Source organism: Lissotriton vulgaris, chromosome 1_1 (assembly GCF_964263255.1).
Source record: "Lissotriton vulgaris chromosome 1_1, aLisVul1.2, whole genome shotgun sequence".
NCBI classification, from domain to species: Eukaryota; Metazoa; Chordata; class Amphibia; order Caudata; family Salamandridae; genus Lissotriton; species Lissotriton vulgaris.
In genome coordinates this window covers 632624196-632648169 of record NC_141685.1, presented here as the reverse complement: position 1 = coordinate 632648169, position 23974 = coordinate 632624196, and positions in this window count along the sequence as shown.

Sequence of the window (23974 nt, the reverse complement as noted above, 5' to 3'; positions counted from 1 at the left end):
TGGGGTATGTACCTGGTTGGTCGTTAAACCTGTCCTTAGACCCTCCTCTCATTGTTTGTTGTGTATGTGAACAGTACAGCTAAGGCTGTGGGTCTTTTTAAACAGGTTGACCATTCTTTTGGTCTTCCTCACGATTGTGTTCTTTGGCTCCCATCATTGTGGATACCTTGCGTTATACTTTCGGGCTGTTGATATGGCAACCAACTGGGGCTTAGCATTTGAGAGCGCCGAGGTGCAAAACATATTAGATGAAAACCCGAGTCTTTTAGACAGTATTCCAGTCCAAGTGACAAGCAATGATGAAGGTTGGGCAAAAGTTTTGGTCCTTAAAAAATCACACTCCAGGACAACAGTCCATGGAAAAGTAATGGCACAATACCTCCGAGACAACTGTGCACCCTCAGGCCTCATTGTCAACAACGCACCACGGCTATTTCTTGATGACAAAGATTTTCTATAAGATTGGTCAATGATAGCCTGGAGGTGCACAAGAGACTGGCTGGTCCTAATTATTAAGACCGCGAAAAGGGTAGCGGACAATATACTGATTGAGATTCAGGTACTTGAAGGCCAAATAAAAGCTACACTTAAAAGTGGTATGTTTAAAAAGGGACAGGATGACACCGATAAAAATAACAAAGATTTCAAGGAATCTATCCTCTTTACCAAATTAGAAAAGTTTAAAAAAGATTTAGCGAAATTTTCAATGGAAAGAGTATATCCTTACACGAGCGACTCATACATAGCACCAACATTTAATCGAGGTGGCAAAAAGGGTGGCTCGTCATATGGAACATCAAGCTCAGACGGAGCCTCGAGTGACTCAGACACCTCACAGAATGGGTCTGTTAATCAAATCCCCAGAGGCCGAGGAAATAGAAGGAATTGGAGGAATGGACAACAATCACAGAACTTCAATAACTTCCAACCATGGTGGCCGGCTAACCCTTGGATGTATGGTCCAACTTATCCTCCTCAAATGGGACCCTTTGGCCCCCCTCAAATGCAACAAGGCCCTGGATCCTATCCTTTTTTAGGGTTTGGCCCGAGGCGAGGCAGGGGCAGGAGGAGACAAGGAACCACGACACCACAGGTACATTGGAACACCACGGCGAAGTCCACAATGGACCTTCGCAGCGGGAAGAAAGTCCCACAAGAAGCTGCAGGGACAAGCAACCAGACAGCCTCGTGATGAACCTTAGTTCACACACTCTTTCTCCCAGTGAAGAACGCCTTTTAAACAAAGGCCTGGGATTTGTGGCTACACAGAAAGGGGATCCTTTCGTAGCCCAAGTTGAACTGGCTAAACTTTTTAGAAAGATAAGACTGCACTATTTCTTTTCTAAACCAGGAAACGTTGGAACATCCATTGAAGACAAAAATACTGGTCTCAAAAAGCCTTCTACATTCAATCCACCCAGTGCTGGTCTACCTTCTAAGGTCCTGACTTTTGAAACAGCTGTGGAGAACGACATCACGCGTCTTTACAAAACAGAGATCAAACCCTTCATCAATCTCTCACGAGAGGAACAGTCGGCCCTGCGTTCATTGACATCTAATGACAGGATAATCATCAAGCCGGCTGACAAGGGCGGGGCAATTGTTATCTTGGATATTGAGACATACAGGAATGAATGTCTTAGACAGTTAAGTGACCGGAAATCATATCTCCCACTTAAGGAAGACCCCACAGAAAAACTGCAAACCAAAATAAGCAACCTAGTAGAAGTAGCTACCTCTGAGGGCTGGATAACACCACAAGAAGGACAGTACCTATCAACGAAACATCCTACGATTCCATACTTTTACTGCCTTCCTAAGGTTCACAAACTTCAGAGGCCGCCACCTGGAAGGCCTATAATCTCAGGCATTGGCTCTGTTTTGGAACCCCTATCGACCTTTGTCGACTATTTCCTGAATCCTATGGTCAAAGCAATGCCTACGTTCCTTCAGGACACGAAGGATGTCCTTAGACTCCTTCCAACTGTACAATTCAACATCGACACTGACATTCTTGTATCGTTTGACGTAGAGTCTTTGTATACCGATTCCGCAAACTGAAACATTGGAGGTAGTAGGTAATCTACTTGAACAGAGTAACCACCAGCCCATCACTCCAATACAGTTCATTATGAATTTAGCAGAAATTGCTATGAAAGAGAATTATTTTCGCTTCGAGGGCACTACCTACCTGCAAACATCTGGTACCAGTATGGGTAGTGTCTTCGCGCCGAGCCTGGCGAATCTTTACGTTCATAATTTTGAACAGCAAGAAGTCCTGACGCCAGCCAACCCCTACTTACTATCTCTGCATGTATGGAAACAATACATTGACGACATCCTGGTGGTTTGGCGAGGCACGGAAGAAGATCTAGTGTCATTCCATGAGTGGTTGAACAGCAGGAACGTATATCTCAAATTTACTATTGAATACAGCCGGACGTCCCTGGCGTTTCTAGATTTGAAGATACATGCAACCCCAAACGGTATAGAATCAGAACTCTATCGCAAACCGATGGCCAGGAATGCACTCTTGAGATACGACAGTTGCCACCCTCGAGCACTAAGGGACAACTTACCCTTTGGCCAGTTTCTCAGGGTGCAAAGAAACTGTTCCAGCAAAGAGGCCTTCAAGATCCACTCACAGAACTTGGAAATACAATTGAGTGAGAAGAACTATCCAAAGAAGATCATCCGTCAGTCCAAAAAGAGGGCATCCAATAATAACAGGGAGTCTCTACTTGAGATACATCCTCCAAAAGAAAAAACCAATCGGATCGCCTTCGTGAACACATTTAACAGCAGATCGAACCAAGTGCAAAAGATCATTAAAAAACACTGGTCGATCTTAAAATCTGGAGGCGATGATATCCCTTTACCAATCTTTGCTTTCAAGAGAGGACAAAATCTCAAGGACCAGTTGGTCCACACACGTCCACGTAACAAGGAATCCAGACAAGTGGGCACGTTGTGGGACTTGCCACCTGTCGTAGGTCATCATCCCTGTGGGGCGTGTACTGTATGTCCCCAGACTTGCAAATCCACCAGCATTGATATAGGGATAAACAGACCATGGACTCAAACTAGGTTTACTAACTGCAATAGTAGTAACCTCATTTACCTGATAACTTGCCCGTGCCATCTCCGATACGTTGGCATGACAACAAGAAAAATAAGGACACGGATACAGGAACACAAGAGTACAGTACGTTGTCGGAAACAGGCTACTCGCCTAACTGCACACTTCTTGGAAAAGGGACATGGCCCTGATGAATTTTGCTGGACAGTACTTGAACAACCACAAATTCCCGAATTCTGTGCTGACATCAGTCGTTTTCTATTCAAGATTGAACAAAAATGGGTCTACAGATTAAATAGTGACAAAGAAGGACTCAATGAGCCAATACCCTGGATGTCCCTCTAGAAAAAGCATCCGATTCTGTTCTGTTCTGTATTTACAACAACACTCATGGGAACCATGCTATACTATAACACCGAATGCATGTGGCTTAGAAAACCCAAACACGCACTCCAGCAAGAGTCATATTGCTGTTAATTGATACAAGTCTGTGCTGTTGTATTTTCTTTGAGCTTGGTTCTAAAGTATCGTACACATTACCTTTGCTTTATTTTTAGACAATTCAAACCTACACTCTTATAATTAGGTACATCAGTAAGTGTCCAATTCCTGCCAGTTAATACTGGTCCCCTCATTTTGTAGAAGGATACAGGTCACTCAGTCCAATACCTTTTAAATAATATTTTTTTCGAAAATATTTTTCTAAATTATTTTTTCCAGTGGGTATTTCCATCACGTTTTATTATAAAATATCTATAATCGCCCCATTGATGCATACCGTTTACTCAGCGCAATGCTATGCCCCCAATACATTGTTTTGGAAACATCGACCTCGGAACTACATTTCCCAGCGCTCCTTGAATCACATGACCGCATCTGATCATGTGATTCCGCTGACTGAGAGCGAATGCATAAACATCGCTCCGTTGCAATGAGCGGTGCCCCCCCAGACAGCTCAGACGACTGTCAGGAGACACCGACGGCCAGGTGAGCTGGCAATACGATCTCTATGTGTCTGCAACAAGCTAGCGCGCGTTTGACAAATATTCGCCACGCGTCCCATGAGACAGACAGGGCAGGCAATAAGCTTCGTAGAAATCTTTAAAATCCTTAATGAGCAATTCGTTAACCTTGGCTTGTCTAAATGTCTAGCGGTGTGACTCTGTAAAATGCGAAATACAGACACCTTTGATCATTTGTCGAGCCAACCTTGGGTTATGTAAATTCAACACGCGTTTAACGATATAAACGCAAGAAAGAGATAGCGCAGGAAGCCCTCCTTAAACTCCGCAAGGAATTTTTTCCAGGCTTGACTTGAACGCTTGCGAGGTACAATATATTTGGAATTGGGTAACATAGTCACACATCCGATTGTTGGGGATCGGTGTAAGCAAGGTTATTTTTGAGCATTCCACTTTACACTTAATGGCGTATTTGAGCCACAATTGTTTCTTTTCTTAATTTTAATTTTTAAAAAACAACTCATTTTCTAGAGCGGTGCTCCACATACCTGAGCCGCAGCCAGGTGGGGTGAAGCCTCTCAACCACTACTTATGGTTGAGTGTCCTGATAAGTGTGAATGCGCATTCATCGCACTCTGGTACTAATCGACATAGACCATGTGAATATGATACGTTCATGTTCCTTTTCTTTCTTGTTTGTTTGTCTTTCTGTTTGGATCCAATACCATGTGGTATGATGCGGTAACAGTATATGGTTGAACACATTACCTGGAGTTTTCAGGTGATATCATTTTATTCTTTCACATAAAGCAGTAGTTTTAACACCATAAGGTCCCGAAGAATGCACTTGAAACTTTTTTCTAAAGATGCAGAAACATGTTGACCATTATTAAGTACGGTTATTATTTCAAACCCGCACTTACACTTCTTTTTTAACCTTAGGGATTGGGAGATACTAATAAAATTTGCTTTTCTACCCGATTCACCTAATTTTAGTAAAACCCTTCACTATTTCACTCCTATCACTATACACTGCTTTTTTTCAGTAGCCATTCTTTGTAACAACGTATTCCACCCACCTGTCACATTTATCGGTCACGGTAACATCAGACCGGCCGTTTTGTCTCCTGGGTAAGGAAAACCCAAATGATGAAAAAGAGGGCGGTATAGTGTGGCTTCTGATGGGAATACTTTTCTCCATATGCTCTTGAGCCTTGACTTGGCCAGCATAAACTAGTGTGCATGGTGTTCTCTCACTGGTGTTATCTGCATGATATTGGTTTTGTGATCCATGTTGAATGACTAACCTTCTTTGACCCCCAGGTATAATTTAGTGTTATGACACGGGTGATAGACTCCAAGTCTTTTTGCAGATGTTCACCTCTTATCTTGTCTAGGCACACCGTACCTTTCCTCTTAGCATCATCATTTTTGATTAGGGTTTCCAATCTATCAAGTCTCTTAAAAATATTATTAAATTGTATGATCATTTGACCTTCTAGTTGTTTAAAAATTGTGTCCGCAATGGTCTCGATAAGATTCCCCTTTGGTTTAGAGTGGAGACTGTTTTCATTGGGGGAATCTGTCTGCGTAGAAATTGTAGTAAAACTTATACCGTCATTTATAACAATAGTGTCACCCAGGTGAGATTGATCTGGCAAAGATACTATTTGTTGTTTTTGTTTCTTCCCCCTGGTCCACATGCTCTGTGGTGTTGTTTGGTTATTACTCCTAGGGGGCTGCCTCCTTTTATTTATTGTAGACTTAACTGGACCCCATGTGTTCTCGGTGGTCTCAGTATACTCGGTGGTTGTCGGTAATGATAATTGTGAGACGGGATCCAGAACTACAACTGGGGCTGTATTAATACTAGTGTTTCCATCTTCTTCAGATACAACGGGCAAGCTGACAACAGGATTTGGCTTTACCACAATGACTTCAGGGAATATATGCATATTATCATTTGGGCTGCCTGTTGTCCCAGATTGGTTAATAGTAAGTGAGCCCATAGAAAGCCTCCTCTCAGTTTCAGCTATCTCATTAAAAGCAGTGTCTATAAGTGTCTCAAATGACGTTAAAAGAGATGCTGAGGTTTCAGCGTCCTGAGTGACTAGGTCTGTGGTGTTGCTTATAGCATTACGTTTGCCCATTATAACAGCTGAAAGCTCACCTTGTTTGGGGACGTTAGATGGGTTGCCCGCCCAACCACTGATGACCTCTGAGGGCCCGCCCTTTGCCCGGGCTTCGCCACGGGCGCGACTCGCGGGGCGAGAGGGGTGTCAGCCTTTTACTCGCACCTCCGGGCGCTTCTGGCGCGTCACGGGCACGCTGCCGCCCCAGAGCCTGCTGGGTAGTGTAGTCCGGTCCGGTCTGCCTCCCGGTGTATGCGCTGCCACCGTTTCCCTCACGGCTCCGCTGGTGGCATGGCAGTGGCAGTCAGGTAAGAGCGCCTGGTGTTCCCCACTATGCTCGCGGGGATCAGCCTTTTACTCGTGCCTCCGGGCGCTTCTGGCGCGTCACGGGCGCACTGCCGCCCCAGAGCCTGCTGGGTAGTGTGGTCCGGTCCGGTCTGCCTCCCGGTGTAAGCGCTGCCGCCGTTTCCCTCACGGCTCCGCTGGTGGCGTGGCAGTGGCAGTCAGGTAAGAGCGCCTGGTGCAGAAATTATGTTGAACATGCTTCTAATGACCCTGAAAAAAACTTGTGGACTATTGCAAATTCATAAGGTATTAAAAACCTAGGTATGCTGTTAATGATCGCTTTATTAAAGTCTACTCTCTCCCACACAGTGACAGGACTTCTTTATAGATATGTGCGCTATACAAATGTAATAACATAACTTAATATACCCTTCCTATGGCTCTGTTCACTTAATTGCCATCATGTGATAGAGGTGGGTGAGCCCCTCAAGGCCCGAGCCAGGCTTCTGCCTGCAACCCATGTGCTAACCTTAGGTGCCAAAATTTAAAGCCAACGCATTACTGTTTGAAGTAAAATAAGAGAGAGGAACATACCCATCTGAAATGCACAATGTGAAGTCAGAAAACTTAGGATCAATCCCGGCTCCCCCACTCCAGCAAATTGTATAATCACAGGCAATTGTTTTCTTTCATTTCGCCTTTCTTTTCTTCATTATCACATATGAGAGCACCTTAAACAGGCAAGTTATGTCAGGACCCCCTTACCTTGTTCCAGTGCTCATGTTAAGAGATCCACTTCCAATTCCATAAAAACGTCACTGGTTAAAAACCCTTGCATACTGAGTAGACTTAATCCATGTTGGAAATCTTCTTTGCGATCTGTGCTGCACCAACTGAGGAGTTTCTTTATTTGAGGGAAGGATTTTACCGCTACCGCTTCCTGTAGTGGTGCTGGTCTAGTTTTTTTCCCTCAAGACATTTCGGAGACAACAGTGCTCATGCGCGAGTTTAGCACGCGCACTTCAACTGTGAGAAACCTCCTGAGCGATGTTGTTTCTGTGCCGCTCGGTTTCCTGACAAAAATATTCTTGAGAACATTTGACGCTGTTGATCCTAGTATTGAAGGGAAGTTCAGTAGTACTTGATACAAGTGTTTTAGACTTCCTGAGTTTATTCTATTTTTGTCCCAAAAATTACTTCACAGAAAATCAAACGGTGTTGTCAAGTTATCTTCCAACCAGTGAACCAGCGATCTAGAGACTTCTGAGAGTGAAGTAAGGGAATAAACTTCTGTCAAGAGAAGTGGTTTCCAACTGCCAAGTAAGAGTATTAATCTTTTATGACTGCAGTCCAGAGTCAGAGTATCGGAGTTTAGCACTACCAGTGGAAGCAGAGTTTGAATTTGCAAGTTAATATCCGAGGAGAGCAGTATACTGGAGTTCGGCTTCAGAGGCTTAGGAACTGTCTAAGTTCATCACGAAGAATTCTGCATTGCCTTTTCACTCCAGGTTCTAGATGAACATTGTGTTTAGAGAAACAAACAGTTTTTTTCAGAAAATGCGAAGAAAACAATATAAGACATTACACCATCAAATTACTGTGAAATACTTAAATTGATCTTTGTCATCTAATAAGACAAAATTAAGGGGCCCATTAGGATGTCGGGCGGATCACCAGTGCCATGCGGGCGGTGGCGATCCGCCCGACATCCTGGTCCGTCTGCCAGCCATTTCCCCCACACCATATTACCATGGGGGGGGACCGTGGCGGACGGAAAGACCGTCCGCCGCTTGCCTGCCCAGGTCGCCTTGTGACTGGGGTGGAAAAGGTTAAATATGGTGGCGGTGTCTATCAGACACCGCCAGCCATAATAGAATGGGCTGAAACAGATGCCTTTCCGTGGCGGCAATGCCGCCACTGAAAGGCAGGCAGTGTTCACTTCGGGGGCCCCCTGCGGGCCCCCATGGTGAAGGCGATGTGGGGGGTGCACATGGGAGGTACCTGTGGCACCCCCCTGCAATGCATACACAATGCAGCAGGCACCACGCGGTGCCTGCCAATTTGTGTATGCAAATGCATACATGCATTTTTAGCATTGAGGCAGGCGGTGCTGAGAGCACCGCCCGCCACAATATTAAAAATGCAGGATGCGCCTGCCACTGTGGCGGGCGCATCCTAATACCCCATCTCGGGACCCCCGCCCTTATGGCAGGCGGTCCCTAGTACCGTGAGGATGGCGGGCGGGCAACGTCTGCCCGCCATACTAATGAGGGCCTAAGTATTTGTTCAGAAGATGAGATTCTTTCAACCAATCAAATGGTATAGTTACCAGACAAAACTTCTAGAGAGGGGCTAATCTATGGTCACCTGTAGGTAAGAACCCAGAATTGAAAGATAAAGTCATGTGTCTCTAGTTAGAGAGATAGAATGGAGTATGATAATTGTTGTTTATCTATTTCAGGGAACAAAACTCCAAGAAAGGAAGTTAAGAAAAGGTGTGGCATAGCAGTCTCTCTTGTTTTGTCTTCCACTTCCCCTTTCCCCCAAACTGAAGTCAGGGGCAGTTGTCTTCACCTGCCATTGATTTTTGTGAGGTGGATCTGGGGTAAGGTCATCTGCTCTTGAGGAAATCGCACATCATGCACAAGTTAAGGAGTTGCACTGTACAAAACTTTCTCCTGTATTTAATTTAATAAACTATAATGGTGTTTTATGTATAATTATAACCTAGCCACCCAAAGGGTGCACATAGCAAATAATGTGCCTCTTGGTTCACTATTAGCAATGCTGTCAGAGTGGGGAGGTGTCAATTTTTCTAGGTACATGTTTGAAAACTATAAGTGCCTCTTCATGCAGTGATATAATCTGATGTAGTAAGGTGAAACACTTCTGCATGTTAATGAAATATACCTTTTTTAAATTTTGAAAAGACGTTATCATATATTAACGCATTTGTTGCACAATGACTTTAAACATGAAGGTGTTGCTAAAGATAAGTGATTCAGGACACATTCTTTGGTTCTTTTCCTTCACTTCAGTTAATGTGTAAAGAATGCTTGACCATTCAACAGCTTTTTGACTATCGGTGCTCTGTGGATTAAAGAGCAGCCCAGTGCTGCCGTTTACCATAAGGCCTCATTTAAAGGTCAGGTGGGCTGCAAGTAGCCCCTTGGCCATAGTTTTAGGATCGTTGGTGTAGAGTGACGCACCTCACAGCGGGGTAATCTGAAGCCTGGAGTGCCTATAAAAGAGACATAAAATTATGTGATTTGTCTAGTCCTGGTTATCAACTACCACACAGAATAGTGATCGGGAAAGAGAGACGGGATTGTCCTCCCCTCTCAGAACAGACACTGCAACCCCACACTCTTCCTCCACCATCTACGAAAATGGCAGTGCTCACAAAGACTAATCAGCAACCCCTCAGCGAATGGACCTAATTGAATTTCTAAATGAAACTTGTCTCGCCTTTCCCCATTTCAGTGTGAGGGTCTCCTACTTCTATCTTCAGGAATGTCAACAATGCACTTCTGGTGAAACAATGCATTTCCACCTTGTGCCAAAAACAGGTTGTGTCCTCCAAAACGAAATCAGCAGGCCTCCATCACTCTGGTTCACTAGTGTATACCATGCATGTACCTCACAGGCCACATATTTGCACATGCCTAATATTCACTCTGGATGCTTGCTGTATAATCTAGGTTAGTGAATAGGAGTGGAATTTTATTTGAGTGGTTTTGTAGCCCTTCACTCCAATGACACAAATAAAAAGGTCTGTACACATCTACTTTTTCAGAAAACAGAGTATACGCTTCCAGGACTGCTTTACATACTAAACCTGTGACAGGAATGATAGTCTACTGTCAGGAATACGAAGGCACACTTTTGGGGCCCTGCAGGTCCAGGACAGGTCTGGGAACTCACTCGTGCCAAGGGTCAGGCCTGGGCCCAAATCTAAGGAGCAGGATACCAGATACTTAAGCACTGATATGACATACGAAGGCACACTTTTGGGCCTTCCAGGTCCAGGCAGGACAGGTCTGGGAACTCACTCATGTAAAAGGGTCAGGCTTGGGCCCAAATCTAAAGAGCAGGATACCAGATACTTAAGCACTGAGAAAACATGACCATTCACTATGCAGGGACAACACTCATTCCAGCATAACTAAAACAATTTATATGTAACAAATAATCTAGTAAATTATCTTATCCTACAAAGTAGTCGGAAAAAAGTACAATCTCCCTTCACAACTCTTTTTGTAAAAATCAGGAGTTACCTACAATTGATGTTGTGTACATCTTAAACAGAAAAAGGACTTGTGTTCGCGGATCGGGCACTGAGTCTTTTCCTCCCTTTCAATTCAAACAACCAGAAACAAATCATATAGAACCAATAACAAATCTTTCTAAAAACATTTTGAAGCCTATTCAGCAAATGGGCATGACAGATGGCAAATCAGCTTAAATTCCCCATGCAACTGGAACCTCGCCAAGATGTGACACAAATATTCAGTGAAACTGCCTCTGAAAGGAATTCAATCCGCTGTGATTGCAGCTACTTTTACATCTTTTATTCAGCTACAGTAAATAGTTTAATTCAAGAGATTATTTCAAATTATATGGCACTCTAACCAATAATGGACCCATATGGTACAGTTTCACAAAGCACTCTAAAATCTATCCGATAGTATTTCAGTGTTCTGTACTGTTACGGTTTTCACAAACTACTAAAGTCACTTTCAATAAAATCTTTATGTTAGTCAGCTTTATTTCCACAACAACAAGCTGATGTTGTTATCTCGAAATGTTATCTAACTTGCCTTGTCTAAAACAGCTGCTATGCTACCTTTATTCTCAAGAGAACATGTGTGCGTGCACCATTTCCTCACTCCTCAATTACATTGTTTTTATTTCATTGCCAAATAATTTTTTCGAGGCCTATGTCTGGGCAGTCTGAGAAATTGTGACACACTAAGCATGACCTTTAGCAATGTTGTCTATTCCTGGATCCCGAGCTCTGCCTTGAAACCATTCAATGTATTCTGTACAATAAATAGCACTCTACGACCAGATCAGCTGAATTTTAAATTACCCGGACGGTGGTAATTTGCACCACGTTGTTAGTCAACATCATATAAGCCTATTGCATTTTTTGCTTTCTTCCATGGTCAATTCAGTTTTGTGGAAGCATAACCAAACATTTCCACATAGACAATATTGGAATATTCATTTAAGTGCAGGAAAACACAAGCACTGAAAAAAAAGAAAGACATGGACAATATTGTGAATGCATACTCTCAGTATGTAATATGGCACTCAATAACAATTCAGTGCAATTTAGCAAAAATATAGACACGTATTCCATTTATCCATTTTTTCTGTGAGCAACTACAAATTAATGATGGAATATGTTGTACTGCTTTGATAATGTACGTTGGACTAATGCCACCCATAGTTACTCATGTTTAGATGTTCTTTGTGGAAAGGATATATTTGAGGATTATGTCTGGTCTTAATTTGTGAAATAGTGAAAGAAAAGATGTGTCTATACGCAGACTGGTATGGCCCGCCTTCAAAGCGTAATTATCAAATAAATAAAAGACATTCTAGTCTATACAGCAATTCATAAGGCATGAAAAATGCGTATGTAGGAAACCTAAGTATTTATGAAATATAAACAAGATACGAAGTTAGGAACAGTGGTTATTTGTACATCTCTGAATTTGTGGTCACTCATCCCATCATGTGATTGAGGACATTTTGCTAAAATTGTTCTTTCTTGCACATCCGGTGGGCTTCATTTCCCCTGGAGATATATTGGAGACAAATCCCCAGTCTTCCTTGAAGGGGACGGCAAAAGACTATACTACCCCCTTTTGGAGTGGGGGTTGACACACTGCCATGGTTACCCCACGCCCCCTTGTTTTGTGGGAATTTCCATGGAAGTTCCCAGCATTTCGATATTAAGAGGGAGGGATCAAATGCTCGGAACACACAGAGATGCAAATATTTTAAGAGAATTTTGTCATTATCAGACTGTAAGCTGACATCCCTTTTCTGAGTGCACGTTTTGTGCATGCTGGTTATAAGTGTATGTATTCTAAAAACCAGTATGATCTATTTTGTATTGATATTGGTTTTGATATGCCACTAGTTGTAGATATTTACATTGCCTCACTGATAGTGAGCCTGTATTACCTTCATTCCAGATGTGTACAGTGTACCTTCAGACAGAGAAGTGTAAAGGGGTGGAGACAGGGCTACTCCTAGAAATTCAATGTGAATTATTTAATAGAAAGTTGCTGCTTAGTCCTTCCTGCTCACTGCCCTTTGTGTAATGGTATGGGAATAGGGTGAGCCAGTAGATTCAGTTATTAGAGAGGGGAAGTTTGAAGACAGGGCCAGGAAATTTTATTTCCCTGATTGGCCCATCTGCGAAGGATGATGGAAGTTGGGTGCAGAGCGCCACCTTCATTGTGCTCGTATTATGGGTACTCCTACTTGGAGCCAGCATGAACACTACCTACTGTGACCACCATCAATTTAAACAAGGTGAAGGAAGATGCAGTTATGAAAAAGAACTGCCTCAAGCCAGTTTCTGTACTTTAGACGGTGGATCCACAGCACTGTCTTAACATGCTGCATAAAAGTTGGAACTAGTGAATGCACACCACCTGCTACAATTATGCACCATTGTGATGCACTACACATTTGACACTTCCAATCCACAATGACAGAAGCCAACCTCAAGCAGCACCTCTTCTATGTATACTGAGGTAAACAATAGTCAGAAAACAGAACTATGGGAGCTACCCTTGAACTTTCAACAATCCAGACAAACTGATCATTGAGAGTTATCCATTATATGTGCAACATCACCACTCTTGTTACATGTAGCTAATAAGTTGAAATATGTCTATGATTGCTCATGTGAAGCGTCTAAACAGTGGGACATAGAGGTTCACTGGCTACTGTTGTGATATGACTACACAGTGGAACAACGTTGTGGGAGCCCTGTGATTCCCCGTTATCACCTCATTCCTTGTGCCAACAGTTTTTTTTATGTCACCTCACGTAAAATGATGGCACATCATGTGCATCCAGTTGATTTTTTGTGCCGTACTTTTCCATTGTCACAGAACATGGCCGCACATCCCCGTCATATAGTTGAAGTTGGTGTTTCCAATCAGTTCATTTATTAACTACTGGCCTCATTCTCTTAATCTAGGCAAAAAGAACGACATGGTCCCCTCATGGCTATATAGTTGTACATCGAACAGGTGGCATGTTATTACATGTAGGAATGCCTACACTTGGCAGTTATGGCACAGCTGTGACTCAGTTGCATTGCCCACCGATGCTGCAAACTGTTAATAAAGACACCAGATGTGGGTGCGATATCACTGTTTTGGGTTCGCTCTTCACAGACACCACTACTCTGTAGCAATTTGATGATAGCTAATGGTTATCATCAAGGCATTGATTTGCAAAGCACATTTCAGAGATGTCATTGATAGCCTAACATGTCAAAACACAACACAAACAGCCACTACGAGTTCATTAAACACAAGGTATGAGATATTAAGAGAAATGGGAGTCAGATTTCAAGCCCATCGTTCCTGATGATTAATGTCAGAATGTATTGCGAACAATTATTGATTTCCAGCTAGTCATGAGCTCCAAGATTATAGAACATACATCATAAAGAAAGTTGTTGGTTATTGAAAATGGCCTCTGACAATCGAATATATATGATATTGTATTATTTTATCTTAAAATGGGAACTCTATTTAAAGTTCCTGAGAAGGCATTTGAATAAAATGCTCCTTTTTCTCAATTGTCTAGATATGATTGCACCCTGGAAATGAGTCCAAAATACCTGATACATGTTTTGGCAGCATAAGGACCATTGGCAGTTTTCTGTAAATGTATCAATATCAATGGAGATATAATGCACTTGACATTCAAATGAACACATGTAAAATCACTGCTAGGTAAGTTCATGGGTCATGTGTGCAATAACAGATGAACGTGAGATCATGCATTCTAATAACTTTACTTAGCCTTTTCCACGAAAAGATAACAATGCAGTGTGGAAGAAAACTAAAATGGTTCATGCATGCCACATGTGAGATCATGTCTTCTATTCACATCTTTCTGTGTTTTTTTGTTGCAGGATTTGAAGCTGTTTGCCATACACCCATAGTTGGCATCAATAGGGCAATTTTGCTTATGGTTATTAGCCAAAATATTTTATATTTAATATGACAGCTGACCAAACCCCTTTTTAGGTTGAGCATTAGCGATGACCTGTTGTATCTCTCTGTAGGGCTGTGGCAAACTCACCCATTGCCATTAGCGGTTAGCAGCAGCATTCAGAAATGCTAGCTTTTCATTGATCAATTTCTGACACAGTCCCTCCTTTGTTTGTTAAGTTCTCTTTCCAGCAATTTTACTCTGAGACAATTTTACTTGGCCATCGCACAGTACAGAGAGTGATGGCCTCGCTTCCGTCCTCCCATCTGGCTATTGCAGGTCAGGCGTTGTTATTTTTGGTAATTTTAAATAGCGCAAACTCGACCCAAAGGTATTGCAGTGCTTTTAAGAGCACTGGTTACATGCCTATCACATTAACTTTAGATAGGCACGGAGAGATTGCGTTATTTTCCAAGAATTACTGATGTTGAGCTGACGCCAAGTAGCGTTTTTTATTTACAACTGCCTTGGAACCAGTCTAACAAATGTTTAACTTTTAGCCTCACTCAGGATGATATCAGCGTCGTTGTAACTACATCAAGGCAGTTTTCTAGGAGACAGTCCTCACACACGAGGCAATTGTGGTGTTCACCACATAAAAGAAGGAAACAGGAGACATCAAATGCAGGTAAGTGGGTTTTAATAACCTCATCCACGAACAACCAACTATCAACTGACTTCAAGAGAAGTCTACATTCTAGCAGAGAACCTCAAACAGGATTCTACAAATTAAAGGTACAGAGAAATAATAGAAGCACAAAATAGCATATTATCACACATCTTCCTTTCCAACAAAACAAATGAAGGAAAGAAATAAAGAAACAAAAAAAAACTAAACATAATCTTTTAAGTAGGAAGGAGGTCTACGCACTCTTTGACCTTTTCTTGAAGAAAATAACAAACCCGGAGACCCAGGAGTATAGTTAAGGGAATTACCGAACCACCACCAGCACAGGGAACATCACTACCCACATCAACAACAGGCAACCTAGAATCAACCAAAACCACACGACTGTTATTCCATATCCTTCCATCTTCCGTCTTGACAGCATTATTGAAGACTTTCACCACAGAACGAACTTCAGTGAACTTAGACCAAGGCCTACACCCCACAGGGGCCCTGATGCGCACAAGATCACCAAGTTTGAACTTTTGAAAAAATACACCCTTCCTACTATCAAAATACTCTTTCCTAGCAATTTGTTTATCCAATTCCTTACATCTCCATTCTCCAACACTATTATCGACCAAACCTTTATTCAACTTCATCCAACCTGGACACCACAAAGTATAAGGAACTCTGCCTTTGAATAATTCAAAAGGAGATCTTCCTGTAGTAAAATGAGTAGCCATACGATAACTACTAATTCTGTCCTTAAGAGACTCCTTCCAGTCTAAACTAGAGGACCTTGCCAACTGAATAGCTTCTTTAAGAGTCTTGTTGACTCTCTCGACGGCACCATTAGACTCAGGATGATACAAAGAACATTTCTTTTGGACCACACCACACTTCTTTAACCCCTTCCACGCTCATGACGAGCTGGGCTCGTCATGGCGTAGCCTCCTCGCACGCTGATGACGAGCCCAGCTCGTCACGTAAAGTGCGTTTTCGCAAAACCCAGCTTGCGAGCGGAATTCCGCTAGCGCGCATGGTGTTAAGTAATCCTCAAACAGCTTCGAGCAAAACTGAGGCCCATTATCTGAAAGCAAACTATTAGGAAAGCTTTCTTTAGAAATAACACCATCCAAAAATCTAATAACAGCCTCTGAAGTTATGTCTCTTACAGCACTAACCTCAATCCATCTTGAATATAAGTCTATCAAAACAATCAAATATGGAGTATCAGAAACTCCAGACAAAGGACCAACAATGTCCACAGCAACCTCATCCCAAGGATGATTGGGATGAGTATAGTCTTTAAAATCTTATCACTCGCACAACACTCAGGACAGTCTCTAACCATTCTCTCTATTTCTAGATCCATGCCAGGCCACCAAAACTGCAAACGGAGAATTTCCTTCGTCTTGACAATGCCTAAATGTCCACAATGAGCATGTGTCAACAACTTTTTCCTAATACCAATTGGTGGAATCAACTTCGTCCCACGAGTGAGAAGACCATCATCAGTAACAGAAAGTTCTTCTGAAACCAGTAACCAAGGTTTTTCCAAATGACAATGGCTCTTCAAGGAAGAAATAACCCTAGAAATCTCCTCATCTTTCACCAATTCACTCCTCCATTCACATTCTTCAACAGCTCCTTCAGTAACCTCACATACACTATTGTTCCCATCTGTTTCATAAGTATCTTCATCTTGACAACTCTCAACACTAACTAGGCTTGATAAACAATCCACTGACTTGTTAGCCACACCAGGTATGTAATCCACCTCAAAATCAAACTCCTGCAAAGAAATGACCCATTTTCTAATTCTTGAAGAAATGGCATCCAAACCTTTTTTTTAAAAAAACTTCTCTTAAGGGCTTGTGATCTGATAAAACACAGACCTTAGAACCCCAAACCAAATTCCTGAATTTTCTCAAAGCCCAAAAAATGGCAAGAGACTCCTTCTCTATCACAGAGTAATTTATTTCTGCACCCCTGAGACACCTTGATGAACAACAAATCAACCAATCCTGCCCATCCTTTCTTTGTATCAAAACAGCACCGAGGCCTTTATCACTTGCATCAGTGAACATGAAAGTCGGAAGACCAGGAACAAAAGCATGCAGAGAGGGAGCTTTGTTTAACTCCATTTTTATACCTTCAAATTCCTTTCTACAGTCGTCAGACCAATCAAAAACAACATTCTTTGCAGTCAACCTCCTCAAACTATGAGTCTTCTCCGCAAAATTAGTGACAAACTTTCCATAAAACTCAACCATTCCCAGAAAAGAAAGCAACTCATCTTTATTAACAGGTTCCTTTATCTTCGAGATTGTCTCCACCAGTTCTTTTTTTGGAAAAACACCCTCACCAGTAATCCTATGTCCAAAATAATTTACTTCTTGCACACCAAATTTGCATTTGCTTTTCTTCAGGGGCATACCAGCTTCACCTAAACGTCTAAGCACAACACACACACGTTCATTATGTTCCCGCAGATTATTTCCAAATATTAACAAATCATCCTGATAACACTTCACACCTGACAAACCCTTCAAAATCTTAGAAACCTATCCACAACCACCTCCTTATTCAGTGATCTCAAATCTATGCAAAGTCGAATATCAACTGTCGGTTTCTTTGCAACAACAATAGGAGCCAACCACTCAGTGGCCTCAACTGGCTCAATTATCCCAAAGAATCACTGGACCCCTTATGCCCCGCTAACTACAGACCCATTTCATTACTTCCCTTCCCGATTAGGATTCTGGAAAAACTGGTCACAAAACACCTGTCCAGTTTTTTGGAAGTTAATGACTGTCTGGATGCGGCGCAGTTTGGTTTCAGACCAGCGCATGGAACCGAATCAGCTTTGGTGACTGTCTTGAGTGACCTTCGTTCGCGTGCCGACTATGGACGAGCAGCCTTTCTAGTGCTGCTCGACATGTCGGCAGCGTTCGATACGGTCAGTCATGCCATCTTGACCAGGAGACTGGAGGAGGCTGGTGTGACGGGCCTGGCCGGGGATTGGCTTGTATCATACTTGGCCAATAGACATCAGGTGGTTGCCCTGCCCCCCTTTAAGTCTACCATCAAAAGGGTCGGTCAGGGAGTACCCCAGGGCTCGGCCATTAGCCCCATTCTTTTTAATCTCTACCTCCAGCCCCTGGTCAAGCTAATTAAATCTTTTGGCATCTCAGTCACCAACTACGCTGATGACACCCAGCTCATTTTCTCCTTCGAAGGGGAGAATGCGGTGTCTCAGGAGACCTTTCACCATTGTATGGTCACCACGGCAACATGGCTGAGTAACAACTTGCTGCAATTCAACAGCTCCAAGACGGAGGTGTTGCATTGCTGAGCGGACCGGGTCTCTCGACCTCTACCACAGGACTTCTGGTCCCCCTCCTTTCAGGGCACGGCAGCAGCAGCTACCTCGGTTCGGAACCTGGGAGTGACAATGGAACCTAATCTTCAACTGGATAATTTCATTGACAAAACAGTGTCTACCTGTATGGGTCTGCTGCGTTCCCTACGGAAGATTCTCCCTCTGCTCCCCGCCCATGCTAGACCAGAAGTAGTGCGCAGTATCATTTTAAGCAGACTCGACTACTGCAATGCACTGCTTCTGGGGGCACCTGTCACAGCGATAGGCAAGCTACAACGAGTGCAGAATTTTGCGGCCAAGTTAGCACTTTCCCGTCGACATTTTGACTCATCTTCCGCAGCACTTAGAGACTTGCATTGGCTTCCCATCCCTCAGCGGATTGAGTTCAAAGCTTTATGCCTGGTTTTCCGGGCCTTGCATGGATCGGGACCGCTGCCCTTACAGGAAATCTTCTCCTGGTACACCCCCACTAGATCTCTCCGATCTGCCTCTGCCTATTTGGCTGTTGTTCCCAAGATTCGGAGAAAGCGAATGGGTGGCCGCTCTTTTGGCTTCACGGCATCTAAGTTGTGGAATGATCTGCCACTGTCGCTCAGATGTTCAGGAGACCTTCTTTCTTTTAAAAAATAATTAAAAACACACCTGTTCCCTAGGTCAGGGTAGTTTTTGTTGACACCGCATTGACTGTGCTTCAGGATCTGTTTGATCTCAGCGCCAGGATGCCCGTTTGGTGGCAGAAGCGCTCTACAAGTGTGTTATACATACATTACTAATAAGTTTTTCAATTTCTTCTTGAACTTTTGTTTGTTCCATTAAAGGAATTCTCCTCACTTTTGCTACTATTGGAACAGCATTCTCTCTTAGCTTGATATGATGCTTATAGCCACGTAAACATCCCAATCTTTCCTTAAAAACATTTGGAAATTTTTCAGAACTTTGCTCAAATCTTCACTCTCACTACTATGGTCACTCTCATGCACTTCCTGAATTTGAACTTGAGGCGAAGCATTGGGATCAAGTTTCACTCCAAGCTCCCTTTGATGTAACCATCCCAGCAACGCATCACCTTTCTTTGCTACATATATTTTACCAACAATTATTCGACTTCCCAATTCTATCTCACCCAAAAAATACCCCAACATTTTAATTGGTTTATCACTATAACCTAAAGGTGTTATATCAGATCTCAACAACTCAACATTACTCGAAAAAGTTTCCTTAAACAATTTTTCATCAATTATCGTTATACGAGAGCAAGAATCAAATTTAAAATGTATCATCTTATTCTCCACCTTGACCAAATGTGAGGGATGATCAGTCTTCGTACATTTTATCTCAAAACTCACAGTTCTGACTTGAGGTTGTGACCACCTTTTCTTTGTTACGTCTCCTTTAAACATCTTTGTTCTACAGAATTTTGCATAATGCCCTCTCTTTCCACACAAGTTACACAATATTTTTAATGCAGGGCAAGTAGAGGAATTTGCTAAATGCGAAAATTGACCACACCTGAAACAAGAAAACTTGTTAGTTTGACCAGCATACGAAGTACTAGACATATTAGGATTCATAACATTTGCCATGGCACTTTGTTTTTCTAGCCCAACACCACCCTCCTGTTTTTTTACTTGACATACAACATCTTCCACCTTTGTCTCTTCTTTTGTTTCAGGCTTCTCTTTTTCTTTTTTAATTCACCTACACACTTAGTCATATGCTCTACTTGTTTTGCAATAACCAAAACTTCCTCAAGTGGAGGTTCATCTTTCAACCATAACTCTTTCCTGATGTCATCATGCGCACATCTCAAAACAAATTGGTCTCGTATTCTTTCGTCAAGAGTTTGTCCAAAGTTGTACGAAGAAGCTAACTTTCTAAGTGATGAGACATACTCCTCAACTGTCTCATCTTTCTTCTGTTCTCTCAAACCGAAGTGATATCGCTCCATTATTGTGCTTAACCTTGGCAGATAGTGACGATCTAGTTGTAATATGGCAATCTTAGATTCATTTAAATTTCTTTGTTCTGCTGCAGGCAAATCTGGCAAGTGTTCTAAGACATCTTGTCCTTCACCACCAAGACAATGCAGAAGAAGAGCAAGTTTCCTTTCCGCACTCAAATTTGTACCACAAACCCTGGCATAATTCGCAAACATTTTCTTCCACTTTTTCCACTTTACATTTGGTTCTCCAGGGCTAACTAAGAAAAAGGATGGTTGAGTAACATTCTGCATTTTTTTTAAAAAGTCTTTTACTTTCTTTCAATGTCCCTTCTTCTTTTATTTTAAAATAAAAAAAAGAATCCTTTATTTACTTTTTTTTGATTTATTTGTCTCAGCACTTCGTCACCTTTAAATTCTTTCTTTTTCCTTTAGTTTTGATATGTGTAACAAACACATAAAGAAAAGATTGTCGCTGTAAAGTATTCAAATTTCTTCAATAAAGACCACTCTTTCATGTGGAACGAACAATTGTCCTCAGATTGCTAAGTAACATCGAGCAACCAAGGATAGATAAAAGAATGCACTGTCTTATGCGTAGTTGGAACGAGCAATTGTCTTTACGTTGCTAAGTAACATCAAGCAACAATGCGCTGTCTTAAGAAGAGTTGGAGCGCACATTTGAAAGACACGTATTGTGACGTAAATGCGCCTTCCCACACAGAGTTGAAACGCACTGGTGAAACGCACGTATTGTGAAGTAAATCCGCTGTCCTACACAGAGTTGGAACGCACTGGTGAAACGCACGTGATGTTGCGTGGAGTGAAACGCACAGCCAATCAAGGAATCAACATTCGTTTTTGCTCGCGCTCCCTTCAGCTCGCGCTCCCTTAGACAATCTTCGCTCACTACTTAAGTATTAAATTTATATCAATGCCGAGTTCAAATTATCCCCACCGCTCTCCTCACCATATGGTAGACACGTAGACAGGCATAAAAATCGCCTTTCTTGTCTTTTCAGCCGCAGAGAAGTCACCGCTTCACTTCTTACAATTCTGCCGCTGGAGGAGGGGTGTTCTCAAATATTCTTCGTGTTGAGGTTTTCCCGATCGTCGCCAAATTATTGTGGTGTTCACCACATAAAAGAAGGAAACAGGAGACATCAAATGCAGGTGAGTGGGTTTTAATAACCTCATCCACGAACAACCAACTATCAACTGACTTCAAGAGAAGTCTACATTCTAGCAGAGAACCTCAAACAGGATTCTACAAATTAAAGGTACAGAGAAATAATAGAAGCACAAAATAGCATATTATCACAGCAATCAGCATAGTTGTAACTATATTAAGGCCATTTTCTAGAGCATAGGTGCCATGCTGCAAGGTACATCGTTTTATTCCACTGTACTTTCGTTCCGTACTTTATGTGTACACCACATACTTGAGCGTGTGATAGGAGCACGGGCATATAAGCTACAGCAATCAAAGTGTATACTTGTTTTTTCATTCCTGCTTCCTTCCTGTAAGCCACACCGTGTTTTTCTCAGTCCCCGCTGCTCCTTCACATGATGCCACACTATTATTTTCATGGTCCCTGCTGCTTCCTCATGCTTACAGCCAGTACGCCTACCCACATAATACCACTCTTTCCATTTCCAAGTCCTCCTGCTTCTTCGTGGCACACTGCACATGTCCAGGACCCTGTTGTTTCCTCACACAATATCACACTGCGTATCTCATCCTCGCTCCTTCCTCACATGATGCCACATTGAGTTTCCCAGTGCTTGCTAGACTTCACATGAGTTGGGAATTTGAAAAATATTTTACTGTTTTCTAATCCTGTTGCCAATGTTCTTTGAATGGAACCAAGATATTCAGTAGTAAATTTGCTTAATTGACAAACTGGCCTCCGTGCACAACAGCAAGTGGATGGCGTTTCTCCTGGTCTAAAAGAGAACTGTTAGTAAAGAGGTTTGTCTGCATGGATCCCTTTAACCTATCTGTTGCACCCTAGGTTGATTCATTGTTTTTTTTCCTGTATTTTTTATAATCGTTATGATTTATATGCATGCTGTCCCCGACTATTACCCCTTTTCAATTGCCTTCTTGTGATTTGTATGCTTAGCTATTCTTACAAATTGCCTTTGAGGTATAATTACTTGATGCCGCTCTGGTTTTAATCTTTCTGACATTCATTAGAATTAAGGGCCATATGTATCATACTATCGTTTTGCGAATTCCAAATAGCGAATTTTAAGGAATCGCTATTTGGAAATTGCAAAACGGTATGTATGTAAATAATCGCTGTTTTTTACCGATTTCCAATAATTCCTTATTTGCGAATTCGCAAGTTGCGAATTCGCAAATAATGAATACATCCCATTAATTTCTAAGGGCCTCTTGGCCCACAGAAATGAAAGGCAAAATTGCGATTAGCAATTTGCTAATCGCAAATTTTGCGAATTTTCCAGGGTGCAGGGGTGTCTCAAGAACACCCTGCTGCACCCCTGAAAATGACATGTGTGCGCATATGGCGCACATACATGCCCAAAGGGCATGTATGAGCGTCACATGGCACCTTTGGTTTTTTAAAAAAATGCTTTTTTAAGAGAATTCGCAATTTACCACCAACTACAAGTTGGTGGTAATTTGCGAAATCTTATTCCAAAATCGCAATTTTTAAATGTTTCATACATATCATTTAGGAAATCGCATTTTGCGATTTCCTAAATGCTTGTGCAATGTTACGGAATCGCAACATTTGCGATTCCTTAACATTTGCGATGCAATAATTTCATACATCGCATTTCACGTTTTTTTTGTCGCAAACGCTGCGAATTTCCGATTTGTAGCGTTTGCGACAAGAAAAACGCTTCATACATATGGCCCTTAGAATTTGTACAGCACATTTTCATTTGCAGCTCTTTTTGATGCATGAATTTTTACCACTTAGTTTCTTCTGTTTTACTGTTGACTCTAGTTTCAGCCTGGCATATGCTATATAAAGTGGCAAAGAACTTTTCTCTGGACTTCATAGGAAAATGCAATATCTTTATATCTCATCAGTTGCTTCAATTTGATCTCGATTGCTTTTGGACACAAAGGGGTGCAGTAGGTTTGCCCATGTCAGAGGTAGTCACGTTTGTAGATCATGACCCTGTCGTTTGTAGATCATGACCCTGTGCAGCACATGCTGATCACTGCTGGTGGTATAGCCATGTTCTCACATAATCATTATTTAGCTGTACCAACATTGAAAGATCTAGCCACTCAATGTACACAGTCTGTCATTTAGATATTGCAAAGTTGCATGTGTACATATGTT